Below are 18,419 nucleotides of genomic sequence, written 5' to 3'. Positions count from 1 at the left end.
TATATATGCTTCCAATTTAGTGGTTTTTTAAATGAGATTTCTGAGTGTGTGAATGAATGGATCCCCTTTCCTTCTGTTTGTTTTGCCCGGCTCTGATGTGTTAGGTTTTTTTTTTTTTTTTTTTTTTTTAATATTATATCATATCCCCTTAGAAGCCTGCTTGTTTTCTCATGAGTGACAGAAAGGGGGTGGATCTGGACAGGAGGGGATGTGGGGAGGAACTGGGAGGAACAGAGGGAAAGGGAAACTGTAATCATGATCTATTATGTAAGAAAAAAAAATCTATTTTCAATAAAAGAAAAAAGCAATCTAATGCTTAAATTTATCAGTTGGGTCATTAAAAATATACATTTTAATCATACATAATAGCAAAACTCATATAAATGTTCTAGACAATCTACGTCCTATAGCATACATTTATCTTATTCTAAGTTTTACAATAATTATTTCAAGATATATACAGAAAATGAGACTCACTACAAACCATGACAGAAAGCCTACTGTTTACTTAAGTGACGTCAGTAGTAGTTAGGATCAGCACTATTTAGTTAACTCTTGTCAAAGACTTTTTGGGTGAATGATAACATTTCTTTCCCAAATATTGCCTTTTTCATTTAGAATTTTTACTCACTCAGAAGACTCCTTTGCACTGGCAAAAATGTGGGTTTAGCTCAGTGACTGTTATGTTTCTACCAGTCTGTCTGTCTTAACCAGAAATGATGTCATATGCTAGCTTTAAGAACAGGTGAATCCGCATTGCTAGTCTCTCCTGCATACTGAGGGTGATTGGCATGCAGACTTCCACTGGGACACAGAATGGAAACAGTGTCCCCTGCATTCTAGGGCTTTCCTTCTAAGCAGCTTCTCCTCACACAGGCTAGAGAAGCAGCCGCTCCTTCCTCATGCAGGTCTTGCACTTGAGGGATCTGTTAAGATAGTTCCAGCCACATCAGTAGTGAGACCCCAAATGGAGGTAAACTGAGGCCACCAGATCTGTTTTAAGTTTGTGTTTCCGTCAACCAAGCAGGCAAGCTCTAGCGTCTGAAGTTTATAGCCTGCCATTGTTGTCCTGGCTCAGCCACACACAAGTTACAGAATCTTACGGACTTTCCTGAAGTTTTCTCTTCACATAAAATGTAGATATTAACAGCACTTACTACATAGGCATTGGTTTAGGACTTAATCTATTATATTTATAAAAGTTCTTGCTGAATTTTTAGGATTCTCAAGTCATTGTTAAGCATCACTCTTATCAGAAATAAGTAATTTAATAAACAAATTATGTGAAATCTAAAATAAATGCTTAAAACTCATTACCATAAGAATATTTGACCATTTTGCCAATATCTGTGTTTTCGAGGTTGCTTACATCTTTCATATCCAGATGGACAAATAACACATAATGGTGGGAAGCTGGCTATGAGGCTCTCTTTGCTGCCACGTTCAGTGGCATCTCAGGTTGGTGGCCAGAAGGAATCAGTGAACACTGTAATTCAGACTTTTGTTTGTTTTGAAAGCTGTTGTTGAATTTTAACCAATAAACTACTGCACATAGCATTTTTAGGATTTGACATCCTTAAAATATTTTAAAAATATTTAATTTTACTAATATATCCAATACAAAATGTATGTTATATAAGTATATAATATACAGAGGATAGAAAGATGGCTCAGCAGTTAAGAGCACTGGCTGCTCTTCCAGAGGACCTGGGTTCAATTCCCAGAACCAACATGACAACTCACAACTGTCTGCAACTGCAGTTTCATGGACACTGGAACCCTCACACAGACAAACATGCAGGCAAAACACATACAATGCACAGAAGATAAAAATAAATAAATCTTAAAAAAAGAAAAAATATATATTATACAATGGATATTTGTTACTATATAAGTGTTTAGTGTGTGTATATTATCAAACAAGTATGGTTGTCAATTTTAATTTTCAAAATACATTAGCAACAATTATTTCTGATTTTGTTTAAAGGTTTTGCTTATTTTTATTTTGTGTATACAAGTCTTTTGCCTGCAGGTATTTAAGTGCACAACACGCATGCAGTGCTCGTGGAGTCCAGCAGAGGGCAGTCAGATTCCCTGGAACTGGACAGAGCTCCTGAGCAGCCATGGGGTGGGGTGGGGCTGAGAACCACGTGTGGGTCCTCTGCATGAGCTGAGGGAGTTCCCAACTGCAGTTCTTAACTACAACCCCAACTTGTTCACTTTTAAAGTCTGTGTTCTTTCTTCTTGTAGCAGACTATTATTTTAAGGTGTGTTATTTGTGTTTATGTTGCATTGGTTTAACTCTATGAAGCTGTGTTACTTTGCCTGTCTAAAACACCTGATGGTCTAATAAAGAACTGAACAGCCAATAGCAAGGCAGGAGAAAGGATAGGCAGGGCTGGCAGGCAGAGGGTATATAGAGAAGGAGAAATCTAGGAAGAGCATTTGGAGATCTGAGATCTAGCAGCCAGAGGAGGAGGAGGAGGTGGACTCCAGGGGTGGCCACCCAGCTACACAGCAAGCCATGGAGTAAGAGTAAGATTTACAGAAGTAAGAGAACAGGAAAAGCCCAGAGGCAAAAGGTAGACAGGATAAGTTAAGGAAAGCTGACTAGAATCTAAGCCAAGCTAAGGCCAGGCATTCATCATTAAGCATAAGCCTCCACGTGTGATTTATTTGGGAGCTGAATGGTGTCCCCCCCCCAAAAAAAAAGAGTAAAAAAAAAAAACCAATAACAACACTTCTCTCCTTCAGTTCCATGTCTTTTCTTCCTTTCCTCCTTCCTCACTCCTAAACATGGAGCATGGGTATGGGGAAACAGGACAGTTGCTCAAATCTGCCTTTCTTTCTTTTCTACTAACCTCTACTGCCTTGGTAACAAGTCCAACATCCCACTTGAGCGAGGCAGATCTGCCTTGACTCAGCACTGGATTCTCAGCACACACCAACACACTTGCCGCACATTAGCCTCCAAAGAATCCCCGTTTTCCACAGCCACCCAAGGGCAGGCAAGAGTCTTCTCTTCACTCTGGCCCTCTCCTCGTCCATTTGATTCTCAACAGTCCACCTTGGAGTTAGGAACTACCGCTTCCCAGCATTGTGGCCCCAACCACTCCCAGGATCCACGGAAAGATTTAGAAAATGTTCTATGAATGGCACACTCTTGGGTGACAAAGGATGCACACAGGATGACCTCATTAAGATTTTCCTTTGCCCCACCAGAAGTTCTTCCTCTTCGCCCTCCTCCTCCTCGGTGGATGCCTCATTAAGAGCTTCGGTCCAGAGGCTTGCCATTCAGCTTCATTTACTGTCAAGGATTAACCCAATGACCTGCTTCGGTTCACTTTCCCAGAGCTCCTTTGGTCCCGTGGCCTCATTCAGCACTCACCAACTTTCTTTTCAATGAATGACTTTGAGGCTTGGTTTTAGTGCAACTGGTCTTGGATGTATCCTATTTTAAATTATAGGTTGCCATTCTGTCCTAATTCAAACCAACAGGGGCACCTGAGTTTTGTGTTGCTGTTGAGTATACAGAAAGACCGAACTGGTGCAGTTCAGCTGCACACTTGTGGCAGACAGAGTCATTTATAACTCCTAAACTGCAAAGAGGTCAAGGGATTTTTATGCCTGTGATTTTTTTTTTACCTTGACCCCCATTAATCTTCCCAAAGTGTTTTATGATAAAAAATAGTTCAGAGATCTGTACCCAGTTCTTTAATTTATGCCACTGGGGATAATTTGTCTAAATACTCAAACTTGTACCTTCAAATAATTAGAATTGAAAGAAATGAAATTTCAAGATGGAAAGGTCCTTCAATGATCTGGTCCCTAAGTCTCTTAAAAACCACTTCCACATCTTTTATCTTAAGATTTTTACTGCCCAGGTCATTTTTCAATAGGTAATAAATCGTCAGTAACACATCCTCTGGGAAGATGGTCCAGCATCTGGCTCAGGAGTGGCCATCTGCAGGGATAATTTAATTGTCCATCACAGCCTCTGGTGGTGTCCCAGCTGCAGAGCAGACAGTTGAGTGAGCAGGGAGCAGCTGCAGGGGGCAGCCTGGGCTTGTGCTCACAGGCTACAATAATCTCTTTGTCTCTTTCTCTCTGTCCATGAACTTGTTCCATTTCCACTTATTGACTACCATAGGCTCAAACCCAGTCCCTTTGTCTCGGCCTCTCCAACTCCCAATGCAGACTGAGATGAAAGTTCTCTTCTTGTGTGTAACAAAACACAAGAGAATGACTTGCCCAATTGTTGAAGATGTTTTTGAATTTGGGGAAAAGGCCTGCGTTAGAGGGTTCCCTCTCAAGAGCAGGTGCTGCCCTGTGTTTGAATGGTGGGCCATCTGCTAGGTCACAGCCACCTGCTGGTCACAGCTGGCTGCTGACACATTGGGGTGTCCCTGATGAATACATTACATGAACTATATTAACACTACGCTTGTAGGTCATTATGTCTGGCATAGCATGGGGCTGAAATGAAGAAAAGAAGCCCATAAATTACTTGCTGTGTTTGTTGGGGCCTGATGTGAGAGCTTGTGTTTTCCATTCAACACTACTGAGTAAAGCTAGGAACCCTGTCATTCCCTCTGTTATATTATAAAGTTCCAATGACATTTATCTTGCAAAATGTAAAACTCTTCCTCTATTCCCCCCCCCCGACATTTTTATATAACCAACTGATGTGCTACCCAAAAGTACATATCTTAGAGATATGACTCTTCAGCAAAAGATTCTTCCATCCTTAACCTGGAATTTTGTAGTGTTACCAGAATTCAGGGTTTGATTTCATAAATGAAGTATTTTGTGAATGGAGCATATGACCATAGTGCCTTACTTTGTTTTAACTTCCTTTAAGTGGGGCTTCTATCTCTTAGTTTCTATTCCTATTTTTGAGGGACATAAGTGTGGGGCCATCTGCAGCCATTATCTACACTACAGTGTATTTTATGTGTTATCTGGAAGATCTGCTGATTGCTCTTACATCTTTCAGATAGTAAATTACTGTCCCGACTCTCCACCACGAAATACAGCTAACAGAAACTGAGGAAGCAGTTGACTACAGAGAAATATTATAAATGGATTATAATTTTCATTTCCAAAGGAAACTCACTATTTAGACACAGGAAATATGTTGGAGAATATCAACTAAGCATCAGGAGCAACTGGGTCCAGAATAAATGGACAGATCTTGTAGCTTCAAATGATACCAGAAAGTCTCTTTCCCATGAAAGAAGTCAGAAATAGAGAACAGTTTTCTGTCTTCTTTTCCAGGTCCTTCCTGTTTCTGTAGGAACTACAGTCATGAGTCATTTAAAGATGGGGATATGTCGGGCTGGAGAGATGGCTCAGAGGTTGAGAGCACTGGCTGCTCTTCCAGATGTCCTAAATTCAATCCCCAGCAACCACATGGTGGCTCACTGCCATCTAAAAATGAGATCTGGTGCCCTCTTCTGGCAGGCAGGCAGACATGCAGGCAGAACACTGTATTCATAATAAATAAATCTTAAAAAAAAAAAAATGAGGATATGTCATGGGGCAACTTCACCACTGCCTGCATTTAAGTAGACCTACATTGTGCTTAGAGACAAGATGTCCATATAACAGGAGTCCTGTTTCTTTAAGAAGTAGTACTCGACTCTAAAATCATGTCCAAAGTGTAGTGTCACATATTATGTGTTGTACATGGTAATGCGCACTGTGTTTTTATATGGCAGGCAGTAGATTTGTTGACACAACAAACACAAGCCAGTGAATAAGGTGCTACAATGAAAACACAAATCTGGCGAGTCCATCATTAGACGGGAATCTTCCAGCTCCTTTATGATCTTATGGGACAACCGTTGTGTACACCGTCTGTCACTGGCCCTGTGGTCTGCAGATGGGCTACAGTTATGCCCTCACACTTTTCAAGAGCAGAAGTATCACTAGCAACCTAGTGTTAGTTCGAGAGTTTCATCTAGAAGCTCAAACTATAGTCCAGGCTATGCTTCTCCTCACAAAGAACACAGAGCAGAACCTGATCTCCAGGAGACAGGAAGAGACAAAAGAGGAAACACAGGAAGAGATAGACCAAGCTTCCATGGGAAGAGCCCGCTGTTGTGCTAAGGGAGAGGGGGAAAGAGAAGAGTTCTTGGTCTTGCCCTGGGAGAAGCCCCGCATACATGAAATCTACATAAGGGTATTGGCGCTGAAGCCCAAGACCCCTGATCTTCTTCATAAAATGGAACAGTCTCCCAGCAGCTCTGTCGGGCTTTCTCTTACAGCATGCGTGATGATAACACAATTGCTGTCATTCATGAGAAGTGTAAGAACATTCCGAGGATTTACTAGCTGCATGGCTGTTGGATGACATGACTCTACAGAGAATCTGATTCCAATGAAGATGGGGATTATTATAATTAGATGAACTAAAAAAGATTTCTAAAAGCAAAATATAATTGAGGATGTTGTACATGGCTTATGAAGGGGAGCAGAAATCTGCGTTGTGTTCTAAGGAGGTATCTTTGACAAAAGCAGGGAGAGATACAAAAATAGAAATCTGAGCCGTGGCTCACAGCCAATTTTATGCCATTTGTATCGAGAACAAGTTGTACCACCACATTTATCATTAGTAAAGAACACATCCTGCCCAACTAGGAGGCTGGCTGAATGTGATTTATGGGGCCCTTTTAAAGAAAACTTGACTTCTGGGAAATAAATGAGAGGGAATCCACGGAACAGCTGTAAACAGTGATTATTAAAATTCAGGAAGAACATTCTGGAGCCATATAAATTGAAACAGAAGCAGGAGACACACAGACAAAATAGGTTCAGATCAAAATTCAGCTCATGTTCTTTGTAGTGAAATAGCCATAACCAAGTTATACTCCTTGTATTTTTCCAAAGAAGATAAATTGTAGTTGTTCATGACCTGAAACTGGAGTTGCTTCAGGCTCCTATGTATTTAATGCACAAAAGAAGCAATTTCAAAGCTGAGAGAAAAATCACCCACCGAAAGGACGTCTCTGTCCTCTTAACTAAGTTTAGAGAGAAGTCAGTTCTTTTAAAGTTGTGATAATTTTAATTAGTTCGGGAGCTCTGAAATCCAGGAGGGATCATCCGTTGTCAGTAACCTCTGATGTGATGCAAGTGATGTCTATAATTGACAGTCACATCAGATAGTAATGTAGAAAATGCGGACCCATCATAACTGTGGTCCAGGCTGGGGAATAATAAGAACTACATTCTGTGCTCCCTCCCTTTCATGGCACAGAGCTCCTAAAGGATGACGGGAGTGCTGGACACATCATTTGGCGTAATATTTGGTTTAGTCTCTGTTTCCTAATACAGAGCTCCTAACTGTACAGAATTTCCTGGGTGATAGGGCCCTCCTTTGCCCTAATGAAGTAACTCTGAGTGAGCTCCTGGATGGGAACTGACTATTAGAAAGATCAAACCAGGATTATAAACCTAGAATTTTCACTTCCACATTCACGTTCCAGAGGAGAGAAAGATTTGAGATAGAGTTAGTTGTTGGTCAAGCCTATATGACGAAGCTACCACAAAATTCCTGGGGCATTTCCTGGATGTTACCTAAGTGGTGGTCTGAGTAGGATGTTTTTCCTATGCTTCTGTCCCTTATACCTTCCATTATAAATCTCTTCCATCTGGCAGTTCAACGATATCCTTGAGAGGGTCCTTTGTTATAAACTACAAAGTTAAGTAAATGTTTTCATGAATTTTTCTGAGCTATTCCAGCAAATTAACTGAACTGAAATGGGGCCTCTTGGGAACTCCCACTTATAACTAGTTGGTCAGAAGTTCTGGAGACCCAGGCAATATTGGCTTCTGAAGTCGGAGACAGTCTCCTAAAGCTGAGCCCTCAAACTGTAGGAATTTGACTCTAACTCCAGGTAGACAATGTTAGAATTGGAGGGTAGGATGCCCATTTGGTGTCTGTGCAAGACTTGCTCGGTGTGGGGGAAACCCCACAAATCTGGTGTCAAGTGAAATATTAAGTGATGAGCCGTGAGTGTGAGAGCCGGGGAAATGATTGAGATTTGGAGTTTTTCTTATGTATAACAAGCCCTCCTTCCATGCTGTGGCGTGATCACTGGTTACAACAGAGATGAAACTCTTCTTCGCTTCTCGCCTCCTCCATCTTCTTTGGTCATGGCTACCTTCCTGCCAACACTCACCCAAGTGACCACGGTACAGTATTTGTTAACATGTCATAAGAAGTAGTGAAGACCTAGAAAGAATCAGTGCCAGTGGGGGATGGGAACGGCGTGGTTCTTCGCCAGAGAACTGTCCCTATCTTTACCTGTTTCTGGCATGTCTTCTGCACCCATGGGTGGGCTCTTGGCCTCCCAGTACTTGGTTTTGGGTGCTAGATGCTGGGAGGTACTCACTCCAAGAAGAGATGCCCACTGTTTTCACCGTGACTTTGAGAGATCATATTTTTGTCATTTTTACAAGAGAGAACTGTCAAGCTCAAGGACTATTGTAACCCAAGAACACACCCAGCTAACTTTCAGCTCACCACCAATATGCTCACCATGCCTCGGAGCCAGGAATTTCTGAATAAAAATGTACCCTCTATGAAAAGTGACTTAACCAAAAGAATGAGTATTTCCTCACTATAAAGTATGAGGCTTCAAATGTGATAAGTGTGTAGATTGGTTAAATCATTAGTTTTTCTTAAACAAGAAGGAAATGTATACAGATTGCATTCAATTTTTCATTGATATTTTCTTCTTTCTCAGATTTTCATAAAGACGTGAGATGTGTCTATATACAGATAGATATGTACTCTTAACTATGGAGATTCTCCAACATCTTCCAGCATGGAGGTTATTTCTTTATGTAAATGTAATGAAAGTAATAAGCAATAATTTATTCTGTGTTCATAAGTATTACAAAATAATAATAGTGGTGAATAATAATCAAAGAAATATAGGTCTGGAAATGACTCATTAATATATTTGCATAAATGTTTTCTAGCCAAATGTGCAGGGAGAAATCCATCCTTGTTTCAAGACTTAAATTTCAAAAATTTTCTTATTTAAAAAGATTAAATAAGATCTTACACGCCCAAGTTGGGTAGTCTTCAGAATTTCAAGGTTGCCTATGAGTTAGGCTCCCCTAACTTTAAAATAATCAACATTTTTACTACACTAATTTTGTACCTTTATATATATTTTTTCTGGGAACAAACAGGGAGTCCCACATAAACTTTATTTGTAGCTTCTGAAAAAGAAATTATTAATTAATGAAAATTATCAGCAGGATTGGCAGACATCAGGATTCAATGTCTTGAGGAGGGGAAATCACCAACTATTTTATCTCACTGATAAATGCCACTAAATTAGAACCCTGAATTAAAGTACTGTACATGCAAGGGCTCTGACTTGTTTAATGGACAATAGGGGTCTTGTGTCTTATGTTCAATAAATTATACTGCACACTTGAAAAAATGTTTTTTTCTTAAAAATCCATGTGATGAAAGTAATACCTATGTTGCCTATGTTCAGAGGTGCTGTGAGTGTATGTCACTGGAGATTCAGATTTTAAAGGCTTGTTAAGCCCGCCTACTCTCCCCCTCACCTGGGATGATTAATGTGTGAGCCAGTGAACTCCACATTTACCCACTAGCCTTTTTTTTTTTTTTTTTTTTTTTTTTTTAACGCTTATTCTTTCTTCTGACACCGTGGAGGTATTTACCGTTAAAGGCAATGTTCTTTCTGGAAATAATACATGGAAAAAATGCCAGATATTATTAGCTGTGAGAGAGTATTGGATTAAAGGTAGGAAGCCTTGGAAATTCAAAGCCTTCTTAGGAAACCAAACTCCCTGGACATCCACCCCTCTGAGCCTTTGTTTCCCCTGGAGGGTTCTGCCTTGCTTAATAAGGCTTGCTTTGCCTCCTGTGGGATATTGATGGATAAGAGAGAAATCCAGCCCGTTTCAAGCCAGCCAGTAAACTATTCAATAGCACTGACCGGAGTCCCATGCAGCCTCATTTTCTGAAGAGTTGTTTAGAAGAGCTTGCACCGAAAGGCTCCGGGGAAGGGTTAAAAGATTACACAACTGAATCCAGCTAGACATACGAAGAATTTCATAAAGGCCCAGACCTTGGCTGTGCGCTGTTTTTTATCTAGGGGGTATTTATTAAAACTATGATGGTCTCCTTTTTCACCATGCATAACCACAGCAGTTTAACTACAGGCTACAGCTGATGACTACGGGACAAAAAAATGTTTCCTGAAGGGGATGTAGATTCTCCGTGCTAAAACTCGCGTTTGCGGTGAGTGCAGCTCCGAGCTCACCCCCAGATACTTGTCTCTATAGCGCTTTGTAGCTAGCTAAGAACAGCTTCGTAAGGTGTTGGCGTGAACATGAGATCATGTGGGAATGCAGGTGTGTGAAGGCCAGAGGTCGACACTGGCTATCTTCCTTAGTCACTTTTCACAGTACTTTTGAGACAGGGTCTCTCACTGAACCCAGAGCTCTCCTGTATGGCTGAAACCGTGCAGGGAACAAGCTCCGGAGAACCTTCTGTCTCCACCTCCCCAATCCGGGGATTACAGCTTGTTTAGTTGAGCGTTGGAGGTTCTGTGGGTACCGGGGATCAAACTCATATCCTCACACTTGTACAGCGAACAATTACTGAGTTATTTCCCTGCCGCAGCCCCAAGTCTCTTTTCAAATTGCTGATACAACATACACACGTTCACAGAAATATTCTGAACGTGAAACGTTGGGAGGCTGATGAACCTACATTTTTTAATTCCAAATGACTTCAGGGACAACAGGATAAGTCATCTTTCAAGTCCATTTTCCAAAGATAATAGATTCAATAAGGAAAAAAATAATAACTTTTTGTCTGTATATGCAAGAATATCTTGCATTCCTCAGGCTTAAATTTATTCAAATTTATTTTGTATTCATCTAGTACATTCATTTGCCAAAAGATTATTTCCTAAAATATACTTAAAAGTTTAAAAGGAATGAATGGATAATGACGTAAAGAGAACTGTAGTGGTTTGAATGAGAACGACCCTCCTAGGCTCAACTGTTTGAATACTTGACCTTCAGTTGGTGGAACTGTTTTGGAAGGATTCAGGGTGTGGCCTCGTTGGAGGAGGTGTACCATTGGGGGATGGGCTTTGAAGTTTTAAAAACCCATGCCATCCCCAGATGGCTCTCTCTGCCTCCTGCTTGTAGATGAAAATGTAAATTCTCAGCTACTGCTCCAGCACCATGCCTGCCTGCTGCCATTCTCCCCACCATGATGGCCATGGACTCACTTTTTGAAACTTTAAGTTCCCAGATTAAACACTTTCTCCTACTGGTTGCCTTGGTCATGGTGTCTTATCATAGCAAAATTGAAAAAGTAACTGTGAGAGCCTGTGTAAGAAAGCTGTGAACTTACTATAAGCTATGATTGGGGCAGAGTGCAGCATGATGTTCTTACAAGACAGCCTTCTAAGATTTCTTCTAGAAAGAATTGCATAAACCATGATACACGAATGTACTTGAAAGCAAGGGCATGAAGGGAATACTCTGGCATGTCTTCATTATCTCTGTGGGGAAGGCAAAGGCCTGGGAGGAATATTCTCGATGTTTTTCACATGACCAAAGATGATAAGACATAGCACCAACTAGCTATATTCACTCACTGTACTTGTATTTGTTCAAGCTGTTATTGTTACCTCATGTTTTACTTCCTTTAATAATAAAAATGAGAAGTGTTTTGTTTGTCCTACTTTTGAGCTCAAAATGCTTGGAGTCCCCTGGTTATCCCATGCAGGTCATTGGCGTAACTTTTGATTGCAGGCAGAGACTTAGCCTTGCTGGCTGGGGCAGATGGACCACTAACTAAGACAGGCTTTGGTAAGTATGCCCTGTAATCTCTTTGGGGGAAACTGTTGAAGCTGCATACCTAAAATTCTTTATGAGCTAAATATTCTATCTGCTCTGCATTCTAACACACAGAAAATTAAGTTTACAGAGATAAGTTACTACCCAAAGCTTGACTGGTGATGGTTTTGAAAAGCAAATGTCAAACTGCTTTAGGATTTCAAATTCCTTAGGACCAGTGTTTACACTGAATTCTCTCTCAGAACAGAATAGAGGCCACTGGAAGCAAGCCAGGAATAAAATTAGTGAAATATGGGTGATTATATACAGAACAGAGCAGAAGGGATTCACTTGTAGTCCCAGGGCAGTGTTAACTAGACCAAGGCCACAAAGTGGAAGGAATTTCCGACTGAAATCATCAGGGGGAGGATGAGAGCACTGGTCTCTCACTGACAGGGATTTCTTTTTTTTTCCAGCGTTAGCACACCAGCGGGAAGCCTGCCATCTGTCCTTCCCAGCACCTAGGGCAGAAAGACCTGATTATAATAGTCTCCCAGACCATGAGCCACAGCCTCTGGCTACAGGGTGATCCACACAGGAAGCACAATACCACAGATGTCATCAGAGGACACGAGTCAAAATGGCTAGAGAAAGTGAAACAAGGTGGGGTAGAGAGAAGGTCTGCACCGCACATGCACAGGTGACGGCATAGAGACACACTGTGCCTTTCCTCAGGCAAGTGACTTCATAGAGATAGTTTGCCCCAGGGCTTGGGCAAGTGACCACATCAAGATATCGACTACTTAATATCCAATGATAACTTTGTCTTGTCTCTCCTTGTGTTTTGTTTTGTTTTGTTTTGAGATAAGCTCTCCAATGGACACAGTTGGCCTAGGGTTGGGAATCCCTTTGCCACGGCCTCCCAATTTCAGGATTTTATGTCATCTGATTGTACTTCTTTATCCTTTTCTCTTTGCATTCTCCCTTTAACTAGAACAGTATTAACTCTTCCCTTCTTCTTTGTAATTCCCTCCCTATTAACTTTCCTCTCTTGTATTTTTTATTTGTCATTATAATATTAATCACTAGCCTTACTCAGTTTCTTTTCTTTCCATTCTTACCCATAATAACTACCATCTTATACAAAACATACTATCATTGTTCCTTTATTTTCCAACGTTATTAGAACTGAATGGGTGATTATCTTTGGTTGGCTACTTGTCCATTTCTATAGCAGGTCTATATACCAGCTTTGATTGTTTCTGCACTTAGTATTCTACTCTTGGAGTAATGCTAGCGACTGTGTGAGTGCCATGCACATGTATGTTCCACCCCAGTCCAGTGAAGAGGTACAGCACCTCAACCTTCAGTACAACGTAGTTGGACTTGAACACTGTAAATACTTCCACTGAAAGAATACAGGTGGTCAAAAAACACAACCAACAACCTAAGACCAGAGATGTGCAAGACCCACTGCAGAAACACAAGAAACATGAAAACGCAAGGCAACATGACTCCTCCCAAACAGCAAGTTCCTTAGTAATGGATTAATTCCTAGATAAAGAATCCAGCCAGGTGGTTGTAGAGCATGCCTTTATTCCTAGCACTTAGAAGGCAGAGGCAAGTGAAACTATGAGTTTGAAGACAGCCAGGGCTACACAGAGAAACCCTGTCTCAGATGAAGAAGAAGAAGAAGAAGAAGAAGAAGAAGAAGAAGAAGAAGAAGAAGAAGAAGAAGAAGAAGAAGAAAGAGAAGAAGAAGGCGACTCCAATAAAATGATTACAAGAATGCTTAGTAAAGTTAAATAGTTCAAAGACAATACAAATAACACATGAAATAAGAAGAGAATCAATATAGGACATGGAAGAGAAATACTAAAAGAAGTTAAATTGACATTCAGAAATAAAAACCTTAGTAAGTGTTGTAGTCAGTGTCCTATTGCTGTGAAGAGACACCATGACCATAGCAACTCTTACAGAGGAAAACATTTAATTGGGGCTGGCTTATAGTGTCATAGGATTAGTCCATTACCATCATGGTAGGAAACATGGCAGTATGCAGGTAGACATGGTGCTGGAGAAGGAGCTACATCTTGATCCACAGGCAGCAGAGACTGTCCATTGGGTGTGGCTTGAACATATATGAGACCTCAAAGACCATGTTCATAGTGACACACTTCCTCCAACAAGGTCACATCCACTCCAACAAGGCCACACCTCCTAATAGTGCCACTCCCTGTGGGCCAAGCATTCAAACACATGAGTCTATGGGGGACCATACCTATTCAAACCAACACTTAAAGTCAAATAGAAAATTCAGTGTAAAGCCTACCAATAAAATGAACTACTGGAAAACAGAATATAAGAGATTGAAAACAAAGTAGATGAATTAGAACATTTAGATTAAAATAAAGATAAACATGGGGTCTGGAGATATAGTTCAGCAATTAAGAGCAATTAAGTCTTACAGAGGACAAGTTAGGTTCTCAGTACACATCACACTTGCCTATAATTTCAGCTCCACAGGGATATGAAGCCTCCAAAGGTATCTTCACTCACATGCACATCAACCCACTGTAGTAGTTTGAATGTAATTGGCCCCATAAGCTCACGGGGAGTGGCATTATTAGGAGGTGTGGCTTTGTTGGTGAAAGTATGGTCTTATAGGAAGTGTGTCACTGTGGAGGTGGGCTTTGAGGTCTCATATATGCTCAAGCCACGCCAAGTGGACAATCTTTCTCTGCAGTCTTCAGATCAAGATGTAGCTCCTTCTCCAGCACCATGTCTGCCTGCATATTGTCATGTCCCTCCATGTTGAAACTAAACCTCTGAAACTGTAAGCTACCCCAATTGAATGTTTTCCTTTGTAAGAGTTGCTGTGGTCATGGTGTCTCTTCACAGCAATAGAAATCCTAACTAAGACACCCACTTAGACACATATACATAATTAAAAATAAAATCTTTTAAAGGAAGATAATACATATGGGCAAAACATGAGCTCTTTGGGATGTCATTAAAATATCAAGTTTATGAATCATGGACATAGAAGGAGAAATACATGCTAAAGATGAAATATATTAAATAAAATCATAGCAGGAAATAATTTTAATCTAGGGAGCTAGATTGTCATTCAGATGCAGAAACCATTTAGAATGTCAAACAGGACAAGAAAAGAATCTCCCCACATCATATTATAGAAATACCAAGCACACGTAACAAAGAATATTGAAAGTTTCAAGGCAGAAGCACTAAGTCATATAAAGGCAACCACATCAGAAAGCAGCAGACTTATCCAAGAAAGCTAAAAGCCAGAGGGGCATGAGAAAAATTATCCCAAGCTCTGAAAGACAGCATGTGTCAATCTGGATTACTATACCCAGCAAAACTATCCTTCATGATTGAAGAAGGAAAATATTTTCATGACAAAAAGAAACAAAGAGAATTAAGGACTACCAAGACAGCAGGGTAGAAGATACTTGAAGGAATTTTACAGACTGAAAAGAAAGATAAACACATCCATGAGGTCTCCAGAAAGAGTAAGTTGCACTAGAATAGCAGATAAACAATTAAATATTATGAATGTACCAAGCACAACAAATCAACAAAATGACAGGAATTAATGTCAGGTAACAAACTCTGGACAAATGGCTAACTGTGGTGCCTGTCACCATATAAGGTGCACAGTGGCTACCAGGCTCACTCTACCTGTGTCTACCTGTGGCTCCTCTCTGCTCTTCTCTCTACCCCCTACCCTGAACCTCTCCGGCTTTGCTTTCCTCGCCCCCGGTCCCCCCCGCTTCTCTTTACTATGAAAACCCACCTTTTCGACCCCACATTCTCCTTGTCCTCTTGGTTCTTCTCCTTCTCTCGCCTCTCTCTCCTCTTCCTCTCTTGCCCCACCCCTCCTCTCACGGCCCAGTTCAGTCCACTGGCCATGTTCAGTCTGGACTCTTGCAGATGCCTCTGGCTGCACACTCCCTCATATCTATAATAAACACCTTCTCAACCAGACCCAGGAGTGATCTTGTCATTGTCATTCAATTAATATACACCTTTCAATGGTAAGTTTGGATGTCAATGGTCTTAATTCTCCAATCAAAAGGAACAGAGAAGTAGAATGAATTAAAAAGCAAGAGCCATCTATTTGTTGCCTACAAGAAACTGTTCCAGCTTTGACCTGAAAGTACTATCCCCAGTGAGGCTTCCAGTAACTGTCATGCCTACCTATGACCTGCCCCTGAGGCAGGGCTAAGACAGGAGCCCTTAAGACCTGAGATCCGGATGTGCTGGCTCTCTTGGTTCCTAGTGATCCTGGATGCTGGATGCTGGATGGTAGACCAAGCAGAGTTCTCCAGAGAACCCAGCTGGACTGCACCTCACTTCTCCCAGACCCTGTAACCAATCCCTTTACTAGCTGTAAGTTACTCCCCCAAAATAAACCTTCTTTTTTAACTATGTGGAGTTGCCTTAATAAATTCCCCAGTAAGAAATGCACCTCACCGACAAAAGAAAGGGCCTGGTGCCAGCCTGCCCACCTCGGATTGTTAGAGCTCTCAAGACCCAGGCACAGCACCTCTAGTAGCAGGTCCATTCTGCTTTGTGAAGTCTGCCCCCTGGAAATTAGCACTCTTTGGAGAAACCCTCAGCATTTCCCACTGCTTAGGGACCCTCAAGTGGCTCCCCAAAGTCCTTCCATGGAATAAGCTCCGGATGGCCCACCCTTGGCTGGTTGCATACTTTTGCTGGCCTCACCCTCCATTCTCTTCTCAGGGCTTCTTCCTCTTCTTAAATAAAGACTTCAGGCCTTTATTTCTGCATTCTGCTCTGACATTGGGGAAGCCCAAACTAGACAAACATCTAGAAGCTCATTATGTCCATAACCAATGTAGATTATTAAAATGTATTTGGTCAAGTGATCTCTTTCATTATAATTTGATAATATTCTATTGTGCCTTACAATAATCACTATTTCTCTTTTCAAAGATGTATGTGTGTATAAAACCATATATACAATGTCCTAACAGTGTTTCTTTACTTGCAGTTTCTCTTTTAGATACAATTGTGAATTACAAAAAAAAATATTATTTTGCAAGGAAAACGAAACTTTACTATTAGGAAATGTCTACCACTGAATGCTTAAGGAAAAACAACAACAAAAAAAAAATGAAGCTGCTTTGGAAAGAAAAAGAGTGAGGTGAGATAGAAGGTAGAGACCGAATGTCACTTAAGAGGTGGTGTGGTTGAAAGTGCTTGCTGGGGATTGTCTTTCTGTACACTGTGAATATATGTTGTTCCCATTGGTTAATAAATAAGCTGCTTTGGTCTATGGCAAGGCAGCTTAGAGGCAGACAAGAAATCCAAGGAGAGAGATAGAAAAGAGAAAGGTGGAGTCTGGAGAGACACCAGCCTGGCACCCAAGGAGCAACATGCCAGCAGACCAGTAAAGTCACAGAACATGTGGCAAAACATAGATTAATAGAAATGGGTTAATTTAAGATATAAGAGCTATCTAGCAAGAGGCCTGCCATAGACCATACAATTGATAACTAATGTACACCTCAGAATGATTATTTTATAAGCCGCTGGAGGACCACAGGGCCAGGCAGGATACAGGAAAACTTCCGACTACGGGGTGCTAATGACTTCTAGCATTGGAAACAGACCAGACTGTCTTTGCCTGTGTCTTGCTAAATCACTACCTAAAAACTGCTCTAGAACTAGAAAGTTCTGAGGGTTTCTTTGGTCTTTAATTTTTTTTCTTCAACTGCTGTGGGAAAATCGTCTCACTATTTCCAGTGCTCCACACTTTAGACAAGAAGAAAGGGACCTGGGAGTGTTGGAAGGAAATATCAGTCTCATCCTGGGTACACGCTAGTGCCTTACCTGTGGAACACCCTTCCTAGGCAGGTAAGTTCTTCAGTTTTTGAGTCATGGCCTCCCCACTAGCGAATTCAGGTGTTCTTTCCCTTTTCCCATGCAACCAAGAGCTAGTAAGTGACAGTGGCTGCCCCAACTGGATACACTGATGCAATACCTCCAGTAAGAACTGGTGACCTACCTAAGCTAGCACCAGGCAGATTGATTAACTGGATACACTGATGCAATACCTCCAATAAGAACTGGTGACCTACCTAAGGGAGCACCAGGCAGCTTGATTCTGGGACAAGTGCCTGCAAAGTCAAGGTATTTCAGAGGCTTTTCTAGGGCAGCCATAGCGTGACTCATCTTGTCTTCTGCTGGTTCCTCAAAGGTCAACCAGGAATAGGATTTGCATATTGCCTTGGGCTGTCTCAAGTTCAGAGCAGATTCTCCAGTTTTCCTAAAGATTCTTGTGCTACTGCTGTCACTGGGCACATTGTTTTCTGCTTGACCTAGCTAGAGTGGATTTTATCCACTTGCAAAACATCTTCTATGAAGAGATTGGCTCTGTGAGTTAATAGTAAGAGAATGTCCTGGTTGAGGGTATGTGTGTGAGTGAGTGAGTGTGTGTGTGTGTGTGTGTGTGTGTGTGTGTGTGTGTGTATGTGAACTCAACAGGCTAGAGTTATCTGGGAAAATGAACATTAATTGAG

This window comes from Peromyscus leucopus, chromosome 14 (assembly GCF_004664715.2).
Source record: "Peromyscus leucopus breed LL Stock chromosome 14, UCI_PerLeu_2.1, whole genome shotgun sequence".
NCBI lineage: Eukaryota > Metazoa > Chordata > Mammalia > Rodentia > Cricetidae > Peromyscus > Peromyscus leucopus.
Note: the sequence above shows the minus strand (reverse complement) of the source record.